General features: G+C 36.3%; 3 long non-coding RNA genes across 3 annotated transcripts; 2 read left to right on the plus strand and 1 right to left on the minus strand.

The window, feature by feature from the left end:
* The first annotated feature begins 1,707 nt into the window (after positions 1-1,707).
* LOC149503471 (uncharacterized) lies at positions 1,708-3,485 on the plus strand. The gene is made up of 3 exons (XR_016323197.1): positions 1,708-1,811; positions 1,928-2,233; positions 2,563-3,485. It is a non-coding gene; the product is annotated as an uncharacterized LOC149503471 (long non-coding RNA).
* Positions 3,486-8,712: 5,227 nt separating this feature from the next.
* Positions 8,713-10,447, minus strand: LOC114250028 (uncharacterized). Its single transcript, XR_016323202.1, has 5 exons — positions 10,346-10,447; positions 9,641-9,740; positions 9,457-9,566; positions 8,973-9,043; positions 8,713-8,873 (listed from the first exon to the last, which is right to left on the minus strand). It is a non-coding gene; the product is annotated as an uncharacterized LOC114250028 (long non-coding RNA).
* A 3,538-nt stretch (positions 10,448-13,985) lies between these two features.
* Positions 13,986-16,513, plus strand: LOC114250033 (uncharacterized). The gene is made up of 4 exons (XR_003625028.2): positions 13,986-14,176; positions 14,328-14,409; positions 15,081-15,179; positions 15,256-16,513. It is a non-coding gene; the product is annotated as an uncharacterized LOC114250033 (long non-coding RNA).
* Positions 16,514-18,908: the final 2,395 nt, after the last annotated feature.

An 18,908-nucleotide genomic window follows, 5' to 3' on the forward strand; every position in this document is an offset into this window, starting at 1 on the left:
TTTATTACTGAATCCTTAGCTTAAAGTGGACGGATAAGCTGCAAGACTCGGTTTTTGCACTTGTTCCCGCGGGTTACATGGTATCGCTAGAATCCTCGTGAAAATTTGTGGGATTGTTCGAATTCTTTCAGCAGGACTACAATTTTCGCACATGTCATTTTCTTCTCTTCTTTTGCCAGTGTGGTCCTCGTTCAAGATTCCACTTGAGTTTCATAGAAATTGTTAAAATATATTTATCACAGAATTCAGAATACAGCCGTCACATGGGCTTTGAAGACATTGGGAAAATACCCAAGATGACGAAAATTCTAGCCTGGGTTCGCTGGCTACATAAATGAGTTCTCGCTTGAACCTTCTTCCTTTAACCACCACAATAGGTGGAGGTAAGGTCGATGTTCTTCTTTTCGGCGTGTTCTATAATTCCAATTCTGTGCATGTTCATTTTCCAGTTGTACTCCGTATTATCGCCCTTTCAAGGCTTCCTTTAAATACACTACAAAATATTTGTTAATCTCTAAGATCTTTATAAAACATATCTATATATGTATAAATGAATTGCTGTTCGTTAGTCTCGGTAAAACTCGAGAGCGGCTGGACCGATAGGGCTAATTATGGTCTTCAATTATTTGTGGAAGTCCAGAGGTTTAAAAGGTAGATAAATATGAAAATGCTCGGAATTAAATAAAAATAACAATTTTGTTTTTCCTTTGATGTGTCCCCCGTCGGACGGATTCCTTTTGTTTGTTTTAAGTTTAATTTTACACAAAAGCTTAGGTCTTTTATTTATCGATTGAGGCACTATAAAGTCTGCCGGGTCAGCTATTTTTAAAAATATTTCTTCTGTGCGTGTGTTCGTCACTGTATTCCTACTAAGCGGCTCGGCCGATTTGAATGATTTTTTTTGTATGCATTTTGGTGGCATCCTGGATGGTTTATATTCACAAATCAGCCCGGTAGATGGCGCTGCAGTCGATATCTACGTTATTTAACTTCCCTAGAAATAATTTAAATGGAAAAACAACGTTTGCCGGGCCAGCTAGTATTATATAAAAGCTTCCTCTTATATATTTAGGTGTAGAAATTAAGAGCTTCGATGGAAGTAATGTAAACAGTCCTGGACACGTCTTCTACCATTACATAATTTATTTACCATTAAATGGAGTTATTTTTTGAACGGAACTAAAGACGGATTCAATCTACAACCCTTCTTGTGCATTGAACTAAACCTGTTCAAGGGGTTTTCAGACTTTATTGGCATCAGTGACTGCAACAAGCCCGCACCACATGAGATCAATGCTATATTTATATTTTAAAAACGAACGACCCGCCATTGCTTCCCTTCGGAAACAATAAATTTTATTATTAACAAACAGACAGACCGACAGACAAAAATTGTAAAAAATGTTATTTTGGTGTATATACCGTATATATAGGTATATGTATATTCATATGCAAGTAGTAAAAAGCGGTTATTTCAATATTACAAACAGACACTCCAATTTTATTTGTATGTATAGATAATTAGTTACGTTATAAAAAATGCCTAGCGCAACATTTTAATATTTTAGGGTCCCTGATTTAATTTTTATGTATGCATCCAGCTTCTGGCACTTGATTTACACCTTTATTGATTATGTCTGAGAAGATTCTAGACTAAAAGGGGGTAGGGGAGGTGGACGGTGTTACTCTGACGGAAACGCGCATGTGCAGTTCGAACATTCTGGAATCTACCTCCTAGGGGTTTCCAGTGTTTATAAGCATTTTCACCCGCACCACTTCCCTCATTGGGATGTTAACTTTTCTAAGGTTATGTAGGTAATTTTTATGATCCGTTGCAAATTAATTACAAATACATATATATATTATTATAAAATATAATTATCCCAAAATCATAATAAACTAATATTACAGACTTTGTTTGTTACAGCCAGCAATTCACATTCATAATTCATTATGGGTACAGAGGAATTGTCATCATGATAAACGAAAAAGTTGAGTGTAATTTTGGGTCATTTGGAGTTTTATTTTAAACGTTAAACCATGATAGTCATTAGCATTAAATTTGATCAACGATGAATTTATCTCATGCTATGATTTGAAGTCGATCGTACGAACAAAACAAACCACTATAAATTTAATTATAAAGAGAGTTTCAAAAAATACATCTAACTATACAATACGTCCACGCAAAACCACTCTACAACTTGGACTATTATCTCCACTGGAGAGCAAAGTAAGTTCTATGTAATTACTCGTAGATTTAATTCCTGGTCAGAAAGCGTATTGTACGACTACATGGATAGGTACGGCCTATCTACCTATTTCTGCTGCAAAGCGGTCTTGCGTCGAAACATACTTCGGAAAGTTCTTCCACTTTAAAACTGTAACTTTACGGGTGAAAGGGTATTTTATTAAACAATTAATATTGTGACATCATAATCTATCTTGTCGAGTATAATCAACTTTATGATATTTATTAGCTCCGGTAACCACAAAAAACTCGGCGGCTATAGGTAGGCACTGAATGGAATAAAAAAAAGGTTATTTATTTTCTAATTTCAGAAAACATCATGGCCACGAGAAATACATCAAGTTCTTTCAATAGCTTAATGGGAAAACGTAAATACGTTTGTAAAATAAAGACATTTTTCATCATAATATTAAACATAATTGAAACAACCAATAAAGGAATCTGACGAGTTAATGACGTTGAACCAAGAATGACAGCAACAGACACGAAGAATGACGTACAGTTTCGATTTAATACCCGAAATAAATCTAAACTTACAGAAAGTATATAGCAAAAAATATGTATATAACGATTGCTACTTCATATAGTCGTACAATGTGACAACCAAACATTCTAGATCGATCTAGAACGGTCGAATTCTCACAGACTTTCTTCTGTGTTATGAATACTGGAAACACGAGTGCGAGACAAACAAAAAAAAAACTAAGTTACTAACACCGACAGGAATCCGGATAACGTGATGCTAGTAAGAATTACAAAATTAGCGAAGTGATTAATAATAAAACAGCCCATGGATTTATTTTTTATTTAAACCTATCTTCTATTAGGATTCGTATTGACAGTCTTGCAATTGTCGGCAACGATATTCTACAGATAAACTAGCGGACCTGACAGAAGTTGTCCTGTACACACGCCTTAAATATACGAGTAATATATATAGGACCTCTTGTGAGTCCGCACGGGTAGGTATTTTATTCGAGCTGCCGGCGCCGTTGTAACTATAACTGGGACCTTAGATAGAACTTATATCTCAAGGTGGGTGGCGCATTTACGTTGTAGATGTCTATGGCCTCCAGTAACCACTTAACATCAGGTGGGCTGTGAGCTCGTCCACCCGTCTGAGCAATAAAAAAAGAATAATAATAATATAGTTGACCGAGTTGTGAATCTAAACCATTCTCGAATCTACACCAACACACACACAAAATTCATTAAAATCGGTCCATGCGTTTATGAGGAGTTCAGTAACATACACACGAACAGAAGAATCTTAAATATAATACATATTAAGATACCATTATTTAATGTTTTTCAGAAGGAACCAGTATTTCGATAGATTACTGCGGTTCGAATTACTCTGTAGTACCTTCTTAATAGTCTTACTAGTCTAATCTAGTTGTTTCGTATATTTTAATTGTATTAATGGAGTATGACATTATTTCCACGAAGATTATTTATTTTATAAGAATTTTCTGCAAATTGGATTCTTATTCCAGTTACATTAGTGCCTATTATCTCTAATACCATGTTAATTTAGTTATGGTTATGTAAATCTGTTATGCTTAAAATCTTACAAATGTTACAATTGTTGTGTTTATTACTGTATAACACCTATTATTTATTCCAGCTCTTTCTGTTTTATAATGCTGATAATTTTTATATTGGACATCAACGTTGTAATGTGTAATTTCTATATCACAAATTAACCGTTGTTCATATTTAATAGCTTTCTTAATTATGTATGTGTATATAATTACGTATGTTACGGTCACTCATAGACTTCAGCAACGCCAGGGTCACAGCCAAGTTGCTTCTTACCGACTTATTTTAAACAGTTAAAAACCACTGTTATTACATAATAATATTTAAACCTGAAGAAACACTAATTAGACAAAATAAAACAAATCACACAACTACACTTCTCGCGTTCCCGCCAAAAAATCAGACGTGGTCAATTTTTTTAAGGGATTTTATGACCAGGTAATTAAGACCTTTAAGTCACGTCTTATTTTAATTTATATTCTTATTTTTATGAAAATTGATGAAATGAAATGAAATGAAGATGATTAATTTGAGACATGAACTGGGATGAAATCAAATGAAATGAGATGAGATGATATGGGATGAAATATAACCTCAGTAAAATGGTGGTGATTTACTAGGATTTTTTCAGTGGGTTTTTTGGAGGATCCCGAGAAGTTACGTCCAGCGGCTTTGTTTCATTTTTCCATATTTGTGCACTTTCACAGATACTAAACTATTAATAAACCACTGTTATTACACATTTAAACCTGAAGAAACAATAAATAGACAAAATAAAGACAAATCACACAACTTCACTTCTCGCGTTCCCGCCAAAAAGTCAGACGTGGTCGATTAATTTATTTATTTTAAGACCTGGTAACATAGACCTTTAGTCAAGACCTTAGGTCGAATATCGACAAGATTGCGTGGTTCCAACACTGAACATTGGCAACATCTGGATTGCGACTGTTCGCGACCATGTTACAAACTGCTTACAGACAATATTGTCTATGCTTTTCTGTTTTCGTCTTATTAGAATTAACTTTTTTTTGGCATTTAATCTCGTAACGACATATAAAAGTAATTTTATCGATTAAGGTGTATTCAGGATTTCATAATAATATTGTTGTACTTGCTTTTTGAAAAGAATATCTAGAGAACGTAGTTTAAGATTGATATGTGTAGATAGATAGCCTTTGATAGGTTCTTCTTAGCTGCTAGAACCTTTAAAGTTAATCAAAGTTATATTTCCTTTATATAGTTATATACTTAATTTATTTAGTGAAATATTTTAAAATTATATATTTTGTAACTAATTATTCTAATAAATGTATGTGTGATTGTTTTTTTATTGGCACTTCATGAATTTATCCTTGATCTGGAACAAGATATTTCATATAGGTATACTGAGCTAACATATACTATATATATACTGTTACATTAAAAAATCATTTGGAATTGGAACCTTTCGTTCTCATACAATTATGCTTTTTATATTTTTGCGCTCATCTATATTATTTTAAAATAGAGTCGAGTGAAGGGAAGCGTATTGCTGTGATAGCTTACTTATAGCTCAAAACCCTCCATCCGCTATGTATAGAAATATTGACCCAGGTTTATCAAAATACGAATATTGAGATTGATTGATTTAATATCATGCTTGTATAAAAGATGGTCTTTTCACCAAGTCACAGTATCAGGTATAAAGCTTGATCTACACAAGCATAACTGGAAAATAAAGTTTTAGGCTTCATAAGAACTATCCACCGTTTGTTTAGTCCTTAAAATGATCCGCTTGATTGTTTATTTTTATTACCTTTATTAGTTCTATTATTAGTTTGGTCGGATCTAAGCCCCATGTATATAGTATACCGGTAAAATGGGGCGATTAGGGACAAAACCCAAATTTATGACCAATTTTAAGGTAGTTGTTGATGTATATAATGCTATATCAGGATCAAAATGATTGAGTCTTAGGGGCATTTTTGTTGTCTAATTTAAAACTATGCAACTAGCATTCCAGTTTAAGTAAAAAAAGCAAAAATAGGTGTAATCCCTATTTACCCGGAAATTGCGGTTAATTGGGACGAAATAAGAAATTTGCTAGGGTTGGCACTACTTGGTTCTAATTTATTTATTTAGTTGCACCAACAAAGTGATCATCAATAAAAAACATTGAAAAACTGACAAAAGTACGTGGCAGATGTCACCTCAATTATAGGTGCAATCGACAGTGCATTAACAACAATATATATAACTAAAACTTGATTACATTTATTTACTTATGATTAATTTATATTTACTTGGGAAATGATCCGCGACAGATTTGTCCTGTAAGTTGTGAGACAATTAAAAAAAACATCTATTTCATCACTTAAAATTAGTTCAGCGCAATCGGACAAATCCGAATGAACATTGACGGAGACCACGCTACCACGCTTGGTAAGTAATTAGGGGCTGATATTTTTATCTGGGTTAAGAGATAGGTGTGTCGGTTATTCCATGGATTATTCAGATGAGTACCCCCACTCTGAACAAATATTAAATATTTTATTATGTATTACTTAGACATTTTTGTCCACCTTGAGATTTCATTGTTTTTGTTATATGTCTGTGCAAAATCGACTTACTTATATTAACTTGCTTAGCTATTTCAACTATATTATTCCTAATTTCATTGGCTTCTATTGCTGTTTTTAATATTAAGGGATCATATATCTTATAAGGCTTTGCACTCTTTGATACGTACACGCGAGGCATATCTAAAAATAGAAAACAATACGTAGCTAATAATATAAATATTTACCAAACAATAAAATAACACATTGATAATTTTGAATAAAAGTTCTAGACAAATACATCATGAATAAACCAGATTTTTACCAACAAATTTAAAAAGTATTGTTATAACTACATAGACAACCCTACAAACCTTTACCTATTTATACTTAGGTCGTTTACATTTTACGTATTTTCATCCCAATTGACCCCTTTTTCGTTTTTATTTGTACCTAAGACGTCCCCAATATCCCCAAAAACAACAGATTTTTACATGTATTTTTATTTTATCAAATACATAAAAACCAATAACAACTGAGACTTACCTTTAATATATATGATGGTTCAAACACTAAATAACGCTTATAAATCACAGTCGTCTTCTATTATTATCAAATAAATAAAAGAGAGCAAAGTTTCTAGCACTAAAATAATTACCACTACAGAAAGTTAATTTGAAACGCGATTTTTTATAAGTTAGCAGCTATTATCATGTATATTCAGAGTTGTTTTATGAACTTTCAACATTCTACTATGAAACTACAAAAAATGAAAGATTTTGCAACGAATATAGAACTAATATTGAGCGTCGAAAGATTTTCTCGGTTTTTTCCCGATTCGCCTCTCAATCCCTAATCGCCCCATTTTACGGTATATATGGGGATAGTGCCATAAGATTTATGTTGTCAAAATTTCCTAGGAGAAAGTGTACACTACAAACGTTAAATTGATCACAAATATTCGTCGTTCTTAACCAAAATATTGTATTTAAAATATTTAAGATTCTTTTGAATGAACTTCTGACTAAACATTTATTTTAAAATGTACAAACTAATTCACACTACACTAATAAATGCTCTCCATAATAGAAGAAAAAAAAACCCACGAAAATTACCTTGTAACTATAGTTGCGGCAAATGTATAACCCTCAGACATAGCCCACTGAGTTTCTCGCCGGATCTTCTCAATGGGTCGCGTTTCCGATCCGGTGGTAGATTCTGCGAAGCACGGCTCTTCCTAGGGCTCGTGTCAGCAACGTCATCAGGTTTGAGCCCCGTGAACTCACCTACTAGTTAAGGTTACGCTGAAATAGCCTCTCCAGGCTCTCAGCTAGGTAGGAACAAAAAAAACCTACTTCAATATGTCAGCTTTCGATTGCTATTCCATTTTTTATATTTATAAAAGTGACTTCAAAATGTGACACCACAAGGTTAAGATTATGTACCTAGGTAGGTAATAAAATACAAAATATATACGACACCTCAGTTTTTATTTTATCTACTACGAAACACAAAACTAGAAAGAATCCTTAATATTAAATTGTTGTAAATGACTTGTGAAGTTTATTCGATTACATAACATTAGTTCCACTAAATATGTAACTTATTCTATTACGAGTATAGCGTAATGTGCGTGTGATGCAGGGATTAAGTACATCTTAAAAATTACGAGTAGATTATGACATAGTTCACATCAAGAGCCGTATCAAGATGTCTACTTTAATAATATACTATAATCTCAAACCTGAGAAAAAAACCTACACTAACATTGATACACAATGCTTATTTTAGTATCTAATAAATACGAGATTATATATGACTTAAAACTAGTAAGTATAATTGAAGTATTATTCGTCGTTCGTATGATCTGGATATAAACTTAACCTATAAAAAATAAGTAATAAACTAGAGACGTGATCGTGCACTCGGCTTGTTGTTATTGTTGAGCACGAGTGACGCGCGGAGCTGAGTCCGCCGCGTCTCCGCCAGAGCCTCGTTCGCTAGTCGGCAGGGTGCGCCGCGGGCAGGAGAGGTTGACTTTGGCTCAGGAGGTCCAGGAAGAGCCACTTACACCCCTAACTAAAAACAATGTTTCATAAAACTATAGACGTAATTAAACATGCATCACTTAACAACAATACATTCTAACATCTAATCAAACCTAATCTTAACATAAACCAAATGAAGTTCTATACAATATTGCTACTTACATTATATTTGTATGCACGTATTACAGGTAACATTAAAAATATATATTACAAAAATTACAATACATGTTATTATACTAAATGAAAAAGTACTTGTACTAATAAATTTTGTTTCGTACCTAAAGTAGTTTCCTACTACTTGAAGCTTACATAAAAATGTAGGTACATGTAAGTAACATGCATCATTTGCAAACCGTAAATAATAAAGAATAAATCGTTATTATAAGTATAACGTTACCATTGATAATATTAACATTAATCAACTCTATTTCTATATTAGCTAGCTTATACATTACTTCTTTAATTTTTCCATGTTGCTCTGCACCAAAATAACTGAAAATAAAATTAAAAGTACATGTTTAATTATACGAGTGTGAAGAGTTTACTTCTCCATATTTATCTTAGTGTGGAGATTTAATGAACGTTAAATACCTTGTCGTGCCTTTCGATCTGGAGGGAATGCTTGGTTGCTTCTGTGGCCCCATAAAAGCTTGTAAAGTGCCCTAAAAACAAAACAGAAAACATTTAGAAGCAGCGCTTTATATAATGAAACAATATTTCAATTCAGCACTCCTCTGAGATAGCCCTCTACGACTTTTGATTAATATACAATTGATGGACTCGATATGTTTTTGTGAAAAGTCTATAGTGGTGGTGGGGCGCCTTGTGATTCTGCGCCCGGGCTGGTACGCGTTTCAATTTGAAGGGTTGGGTTGCTGTTGTACTATAAAACTGAGAATTGGAACTCCTATCTCTAGGTGAATGGCGGCATTTACGTTGTTGATGCCTATAGACTCCGGTAAGCACCTAACATGAGATAGACCGGAGTTCGTCCACCTACTTAAGCAACAAAAAAAAAATGTAGGTAGTCAATTGATGATATATAATAACTTATTAAAAGATAAAATATACTCACTTCCCTGTGATCTTTTTATTTATAACTAGAACCATCTTTGCAGAACGAATGGCTTCAGGATGTGGACTCCTTTGGGGAGCACGGCAACCGGCGAATTAATTTCTTGTTTTCTGTAAAATATATAATGGTATTACAGTTATGAGAAACATTAATAGTATTATTTAAATCTTAACAAAATCTGCACCTTATCGTAGAAGCGAATCGTCTGGAAATGAGCAAACGCTTGGGCGAATGAAACGCATGGCGTCGAATCAATACTAAACGCGCCACACCCTGGACCGTACCTAGAAAAAAAAATCATTTCACGCATGCGCATTACACATCACAGCGTGTGTACTATGTCATGAGCTATTTGACTCCTTTTTCCCTACTTATGCTGGTCGCCTGGGGGGTTATACCAGCATCACCGAACGGGTAGGCGAGCTCACAGGGCTCGGCCTGGTGAATTTACTAACACTAGCCCTAGCAAGATTCACATAATTAGACAAAACCATATTGATAGTATTTCCGGCCAGAAAGGCGGTATCTGTACATAGACCCGAAAAATGTTCGCTGGATTACCGGATGGATCAACGGAAACAGGTAATTTCTTTTTCGATATTTTTTTTTCGTGGGGTAGTTTGCGAAAAAGTTGTGTCACTGCTCATTTTGCTAGAATGTTCTTCTCGGGCTCACCTGTTGTGGGGTCTTCTGCGTGAGTCTTGGTTAAGGTGATAATGGTTTTAAGTCCGTTAGTGGAATGTCCAATTCACACACAGCATTTTATTAAAATAATAGTTTTATTATAAATGATCCGAAGGTGAAGAGCAACAAACACAAGCACACGTAGATAGTTCAAGGCAAAAAGTAAGAGAAAGTCTAGACTCAGAGTAAGCTTTAAGCTACTTACATTAAATATTAATGAAGAACTTGAGCGATCCAGAGAGGCGTATGTGCGTCAATGTGATATGAGCTTCGCAGTCAGAGGTCTGTGGACGACTGGCCCGGGAAGTTGCGGCAGCGCACCTCGCTCTGTTCACACATGCAAAGCAACCATGTATGTAAAGCGCTCTATACACGTTTCATCTTGCTGTTCGTCCCGCCAAGGCCATGCACGATGCAAAAGTACCATGAATAGGCTTGACGTATGTCGATAATTATTATTATCTTGTTTGCTTGATTTTCACGACCAATTTTGCATCCAGCGAGCGCCCCCACCATCGGGAACGTCGCCGCGTCGTGCAGATAGACAGCGAATAACGCGGACGTACATCAGAGCGGTCCTGCGTCGTGTATGCTTGATCGTGTATAGACTTGCTGTTCAGCAGATTTAACACTTTTAATATTTATTGAATGATATAAGTTCCACACATGTTTGTGGAATGTCTCAAGCGCAGACTATGAATAAACAAAAAATAATAAACGCATTAGATTTTTAGGCTCATTTTAGGGAAAGCTGCAACGATTGATAGCGTGCGTAAAAAATGATATTATTTATTTGAGTATACTCTGTACGTTTATGATAAAAAAAATCATCAAAAACCTCTTGTTATTTTTTTCTTCTTCTGCTGCTGCTGATAATATCAGAAATCCAATTTTTTGGCGTTTTGATAAAACAACTGGCATTTTAAATAAATTAAAACACTTCCTCTCATTTAATCCGTTCGATTTATTCTCTCCACGCTTGATGCGCGCACGATAGTCTGTATGCTACATCCAGCACCGCGTTCTTGAGCTGACGTACAGCCGTGATAGATCGTGAATAAAGCGCTTAAGTTACCACACCAATACAAGCATATACCTTTAATTAAAACGTGACGAAAGGTCCTTTAAATCAAATAACTCCGACCGTAGAACTCAGCTGCATTATATAAACATAAGCCATAAGATACCTTCTAGGATTTTTTTAGAGAATACAATTTATAAAAATAATTTACTAATATATTTACTTGTGGTTGTATCTATGTTATCAATATACAATATTGAATCGTATATGTAGTACGTATTTATCATCTAATTAAATTAATGAAAGCCTACTATGTATATTAAAGTTGAAGTAGCATTACGTGGATATTCTTCCGTTTTTATTCCGAAACTAGCTGTGCCCGCGACTCCGTCCGCATGGAATAGCGACTTTGGGCAGCAGATTTAGGACATATCTTTTGGTTTATAAACACCGTCGTTTGGGTATTTAGAAAAATCTAATTTAAAGTAATGCTTTTCTATACACGACATTAGACGCATAGCCATTGGGGATCAAAGCATACAGGTTGCTAGGATTGCTAGCATGTGACAAAGCTACATAGCCGTGTGACACCCACTACTTTTAGCATCTGACCTTGGGCTTTATTTATTATCATCACGAAACATAGGCTCACGGGAAATGCGATCGGCAGTGAGTCGTGCTTCCCGTTCTTCTAGTGTTTCCTGAGACCGGGCATTTGCTGTCCGAGCCCTCTGAGAGCTCAGACGGATTTTCCTATCAGTAAAGGTCTCAGACTCAAGCGATAGTGCATGAGTCTCGCGATTGGCAGTGAGACGTGCTTCTCGTTCTTCAAGTGTCTCCTGAGACCGGGCATTTGCTGTCTGAGCCCCCTGAGAACTCAGACGGATTTACCTATTAGTAAAGGTCTCAGACCCAAGCGATAGTGCATGAGCCTCACGATCGGCAGTGAGACGTGTTTCTCGTTCTTCAAGTGTCTCCTGAGACCGGGCATTTGCTGTCCGAACCCTCTGAGAAGCTCAGGCGGGATTTCCTATCAGTGAAAGTCTCAGATTCACGCGATAGTGGATAAGATTCACAATCGATGGACAAACGTGCGTCACGCTGTTCCCTGTTCACCCTAATTCGGGTGGCCATTATTTGAGAACGATGTGAACTCAATCGAGATTCTCGCTGAGCTGAAGTTTCTGTAATCAGTAACACGAAACCTCACCTGACGTTCGTAAGATGTAGTGAGTCTTGCCTCATGGTTTTCTTCAGATCCTGTGATCCTTTCTCCTGTGATCAAACTAGTCTCATCCTTTTAGCATTCCTGCTACACTGGGAGAGGTTGGATCTTTTTCGAGGCATTTTTATAATAAGTAGTACCTACTAACACAACGTTGTTTGGTAAACACGTACTTATCATAAAACTAATTTATAAATACTTACAGATTATTATACAGTTTAACTTAATTACAGTATATATAATATAATAACTACTAATGACATGTCAACCTAATCTTTTAACTATAGGAAACAACCGTGCCTATTGGCTAATTTACTCATCGAGCCTTTCGTCGCAAGCGAAGGGTTCGGCAAGGAAGCAGCGGCGCTTTTTTTTTCCTACCTATGCTGATAGCCTTGAGAGGCTATTTCAGCTTCGCCCTAACGTTTGTAGGTGAGCTCGCGGGACTCAAACCGGACAGTTGCTAACACTGACCCTAGCAAGAGCAGCGCTTCGCAGAATCTACCGCCGGATCGGAAACGCGACCCACTGAGAAGATCCGGCGAGAAACTCAGTGGGCTGTGTCTGTGGGTTAATTCACTCGTCGAGCCCTTCGTCGCAAGCGACGGGTTCGACGAGGACGGTGACCGGTGCTTGTGGTGCCTAAAAGCACCGTTAATGGATCAGGAGGATCCGTAATGACGCGCTTTGGGCGACATCGACGGTTTACCATTCGGTCTACTGGGTCGGGTATGTAGTTTCCAGCGGCTACGATGAGAGGGTTCTCATGTCGTGCCGCCTTCTCAAAATGGCGCAGCGATGCCGACTGTAGATACTTACTAACTGAGTCGAGCTCCAGGTCATCGTGGAGATAGCAGCGGCGCGGCTCTCAGCGCTCTTTATATACCCGCGCGACCGCACAGGTGTAAACCATCTACAAACGCCCAGCTACGTGATTCTTTAAATAGGCATAACATTTTCATTTCTGAACCGATTGACACGAAACAAACACTAAATGTTAAGTAAAGCTTACCACAATAAATATGTGAAAACCACATCTAAATCGGATAAGCTGTTTTTGATATTAGCGTGCACAAACGCACAGACAAACAGACAAAATTTCTAGAAATCATTATTTTGGGTTTTATTGCGTTCATAAAGCCCCCAATAACAGTTTTCCTGAGATATCTTCCATGTACAGACAGCGACCAGTTACGATTTTATTATATGTATTGATGATGATATTGATGATGATGATGATAATGACGATGTCTGACCATTTTGTTTATTAAGCTTCATCACCGTGTTTTGCTTTACTAATACAATGTATTTATGTACATATATCTGAAAGGAGCTGAAATATGTGTACACATAAACGGATTATAGAATAAACAAGAAAATGCTTTAGTATTCCAGAGATTCCTATCCAGACAGAAAATAGGTATGTACTGTGTAAATTTTAATATTTAAGGTAAATACCGGTAAGTTTATTCTTAGTCTCTTTGGTCCGCAAAATATGTATAAAATTCGCGTTTCTTCAAATTGAACAGTTATGAATTAAATATTAATGCATCCGAGTAATATCAAATTTGGGTGCTGAAGTTGGAGTGGTATCTTCAGTGTCTGGTGGTGAAATTAAATCATCGATTAGTCTACGAAGGTTCTAGACTTGTGACGGCGGAGACGGGCATGCGCGTTTCGAATATTCTGGAAGTCGCCAATCCCCTTTACCCCCCGGGTGTATCTGTCATTTATAAGATCCATCACTCGCACCACTTCTTTCACTGGCACTCCAACTTAGCTGAGATCAAGTAGGTATTGCATGCAACGTTTATTTCTATTTTATTTTTTGTGACTTGTTGCGATCATTTTCTGGAAATGAAATAATTCACAAACACAAATCATTGTCAGTTTTTTTAAATAAAAATAGACAACTACTAATTACTCTCAATTGTTTTTCAGTTTCCTGACAGTGGACGGCCGCAACTTATTTTCAACCGGGAACACTTACGGACTATGATTTGAAACATCTAAGATGAAAGAAGTAAGCGTGATTGGTTTTAAACTTGTACTGTTTATTTCAAAAGTACTTTAACACATAGGTACATTATGTGGACTGTATTGTTATGTTGGCTCACAATTAAATTTGATTATACACACTACGAGTAGAATCAACGTCAATCAATGTATAGTTTAATCTGAATAATAAATTCATGTTGTCACAATGTTGCAACATCACAGATACAAATAGTTATTTAACAAATAGTATTTAATTTAATTACTCTATTTTCTTCATCGTTCCCTTACTGCTGTCCTCAGTGACCACATGTGACTTTCCTGCATAGTGTTCTGTCATGGGTGGCATGGACCGCATGGTCTAGATAGACTACGATCAACCGCTTTCTTAACCAGATTTGCCCATCATTTTTTTTATTATTTATATTATTATTTATTTAGTCCGCGTGGATAGGTACCATCACCCTGCCTATTTCTGACGTGAAGCAGTAATGCGTTTCGGTTTGAAGGGTGGGGCAGACGTAACTATACTGAGACCTTAGAACTTATATCTCAAGGTGGGTGGCGAATTTACGTTGTGGATGTATATGGGCTCCGGTAACCACTTAACACCAGGTGGACTGTGAGCTCGTCCACCCATCTAAGCAATAAAAAAAAAATAAAAAAAAACTAAAGATTGACTAGTAATATTACACACAGTTTCAGATAATGTTGGATATTCCACGACTTTCAGACTTCTAAGTTCAGAAAGGTAGAAAAAAATTATTCACTGGCCAGACTGTCGACACCAGAGGAAACGTGAGCGAACACAGTGGATTTTAATATTATTGTCTTTTTTTAAAAGTGTAACTAACCTAATATTCTTTTATTACAGGGTAAATTATTTTGTACTTCAAGATAGAAAACATGAGTTTCGTTGCATTATTTAATCCGAAAATTTGATGGAGCTCCCGTTGGTTTACTGTCATAACAAAATAAGTTCTCATCCAACAAATGAATGTATGGAACTCAATTAGTATCGACGTTGACCAGAGAATATTGACGGAATACTTGAATCATGAATGATCAACAGACATTCAACCTCGACGGAAAGATGTTCACAGTGAATGTTGTTTTGTCGTTCCTTCCTAAGACACTAGCACGAAAACGCAAAAAAGGTGGGGAATACTAAATTTTATAGTTATTCCAAATTGCGTATGTCATCCAACTATATACCAGCATTAAAGAATAAGACCGATCTTTAACTGTATATTGGCCTCATAAAAGATGACGAATTCAGATCATTCCGGACTTGTGAAATTTCGCTGTATGAATGAGAAATGTTAGTTTATGTACTTTTTTGTTTATATTTTTCTATTTACCAACCATTTGGTTCCGAATAATCATAATGAATAAATAAATAAAATATGTTTCAAATTAACATAATAATATAATCGTTAACCGCACTGTTAATCTATTGTACGAGTATATGTCATTTACATATTTCTTTAAGATTAAGTTCCTTTTTTTAGGGGTGTAAGTGGCTCTACCAAGACCTTCTGAGCCAAAGCCAACCTCTCCTGCTCGCGGCGCACCCTGCCGATCAACGAACGAGGCTCTGGCGGAGACGTGGTCGCAAAAGAACCGTAAACTCAGCCCTCAGGTTCGATCGACCGCAACCTTACCAGTACGCGATGACGTCTCTTTATTAATGTTACATTCGATTCACGTATACTTTAAATAATTCATTCGGCTATTTAACTTTCATTAATTCTCAACGTGTCAGCCTGTTTTTAATGATTCTTACTATGTAACCACGATTTACTAAATTTATTTTCACATGTAATCATTATAGGTCTATGGTTGAGCTAGTGTAGTTCGACGACTTGTAACTCAATGTTAGATTGTAGGTTTTAAGTGTATGAATATTTAATCTCTCAATGTCATAGCTGTGCTTTTTAATGTAATCGAATATATGGCTATTAGAATAATTATGAAACAGACACACGCACACACACACAATCGAATATTAGAAAAACGTATTTAACGACATTATTATTAATTAAATTCTCTAACTTAATATTTCATTAAATACATTATTATCGCTCATGAGTGTATCTTAATCTTTATATTAAATTGATGTGTAGTAGAAACGTTATTGTTTTATTGAATAGTCCCCTTGCCCTTACAAAGTTCTTGTGATTCTTGGTCGGAAAATATCGCATTACAAGGCCGTATCCAAACCAAAACCTTATCAGGGTCTCTTGAAACTGTATGTATACAACTTGGAGTGCGACCAGTATTTTTGTTGCTAAGCGCTCCTGTTTGAAACATAAGACAGTCATAAAATTTGCTTAATCGATACTACAAGACTTTGTTGGCATCGAATTCTCGACGTGGGCGACAGTGCTCAAGTGGATTTGTTTCGGTGTATAAAATATGATATTTCCTCCATACTCGTGGGATAAACAATACATTTTTCATCTAACCCAAAAAAACTATGAAAGCGTTTTTTTGTTTTTTTTTAATTGCTTAGATGGGTAGACGAGCTCACAGCCCACCTGGTGTTAAGTGGTTACTGGAGCCCATAGACATCTACAACGTAAATGCGCCACCCACCTTGAGATATAAGTTCTACTGAAACTGGTCAATCAAAAGGCAGGAGATATTTTAACCTTCAGCCAATTATTTCATTAAAGCCATGGTTTTTCCGTGCCAAATGCAATAAGCTAGTATGTTCTTCTATCATAAGAATGCGTTTGGGTCATGTTTGCACTCCTGTTCATCTTAATAGATTAGGCATTGTATCTACTGACATATGAGTCGACTATTATCAAAGCCGGCAATGTGACTTTTGGACAATTATTGGTAAATCAGAAAAACCAATTATTGACTTTGTATTCCATTGGCAGTCACAACACTCTTCTGAACGACATCTTAGATAAATAACAGGTTAAGTATCAACCTTTATTTAATGCAGGTTTTGAACCGTATTCTTTGAAGGAGACGATTATATTCAAATCAATCTGTATTGACATATCAATAACATTTTTTTATCCAAATGCACAGATTGCCACCTTTGATATTAGATGACTCATATGTGAATCCGATAAATGTGATCTAGATCACATTTTCTTTTCATGTCCTCTATACGACCGCTCCTCATTCCTGAATGATCTAATATCTCTTAATGTTCCTTTTCCTACCTGTATATCCTGTATAATTATGTATCCTGTATAATTATGTATCCATGTATATTTTATATAATATTGTCATCTTTCATCCTTCAGAACCATATTAAAGTTTAAATATTTGATTTGTAAGTGTATATATGTATATTTATGAAACTTTTATTGTCCGTTTCAAACTTCTTCCTACTTATCTGATCGTTTCTCATGTTTCGTATCCTATTTTAACTTGGTTTCCCAATCTTTTAATTTACGTCATTGGCAAAAAGTAAACGCGATTGCCAAAAGAAGAAAAAAAAAAAAAAAAAGATCTCAAGTATAGTTAAAACGGCTGCCCCACCCTTCAAACCGAAACGTATTACTGCTTCACGGCAGAAATAGGCAGGGTGATGGTACCTATCCGCGCGGACTCTCAAGAGCTCCTACCACCAGTAAGTGTGGGCGGCGGCACAGGCTGCAAAAGATCTACAGCACCATTGAAGGCGCCAACCGTGGTAGCGAAAGTTATCAATGCTATCAATAGATGACGCTACGACTGTTCCAGCAAGCGCATTCTGCAAATGTTAATGGTAAATGGCTCCGCGAGCGAAAATTTTCTGAACCCGCACCTCTCACGAAATTTTTTCGCCGTAGAGAAAACGACGATACCTGCCGTTACGACGCCAATCGGTGGTCGACTCACCCGCTCATTAATCAATGTGGGGCTCAGGTGCCCTTCAGCACTTTTTAGGGTACTTATTCTCGGAGATCGTTTTGAGGGTGGCAGTGAAATCGTCAATTTAGATCGGTCAATAACAACTTTGCTATTTATTGCCTTTGTAGGCAGACGAGAAAGGGCCCTGATGGTGAGTGGTTACTATCGTTTATGAACGCCAATAATGAGCAAAGCCAAGTCGCTGCCTACCGTTGAGTACTCTCCAAAGGCCTCTGTTTAAAGACTCCGGACTTATCACACTAGAGAGGTTGCGAATTCGTTTGCCCATCCAGAGGAAAAACAGTGGTTGTTGTTCCGATTGTGTATAAAATCAAAAATATAATTTACAGGGTTATGTTTTCGATATGTTTCTCAAGGGAAAGGAAAGATTACTGGTGGTCCGGAGGCCGTTCCAGTTTCACCAGGACAGCAAATTAATTAATCGTATAGCCAAAACTATGCACTCTGTCTCTCTCTCTCTCTCTCTCTCTTCGATCGGTTCCTCACTACTGAGGATCGTGACTCCGTCCGATTTCGTCAACCAACTGTCTCCATCGATCCCGCCCTGCAGCCCGGTGGAGTGCGTCGCTGATAGGTATCCCCAGTTCCTCCACTATTTGGTCCGACCATCGTTTGGGACCTCTACCCCTAGGCCTTTTTCCCTCT

Source organism: Bombyx mandarina, chromosome 01, assembly GCF_030267445.1.
Source record: "Bombyx mandarina strain Sakado chromosome 01, ASM3026744v2".
Taxonomy (NCBI): Eukaryota; Metazoa; Arthropoda; class Insecta; order Lepidoptera; family Bombycidae; genus Bombyx; species Bombyx mandarina.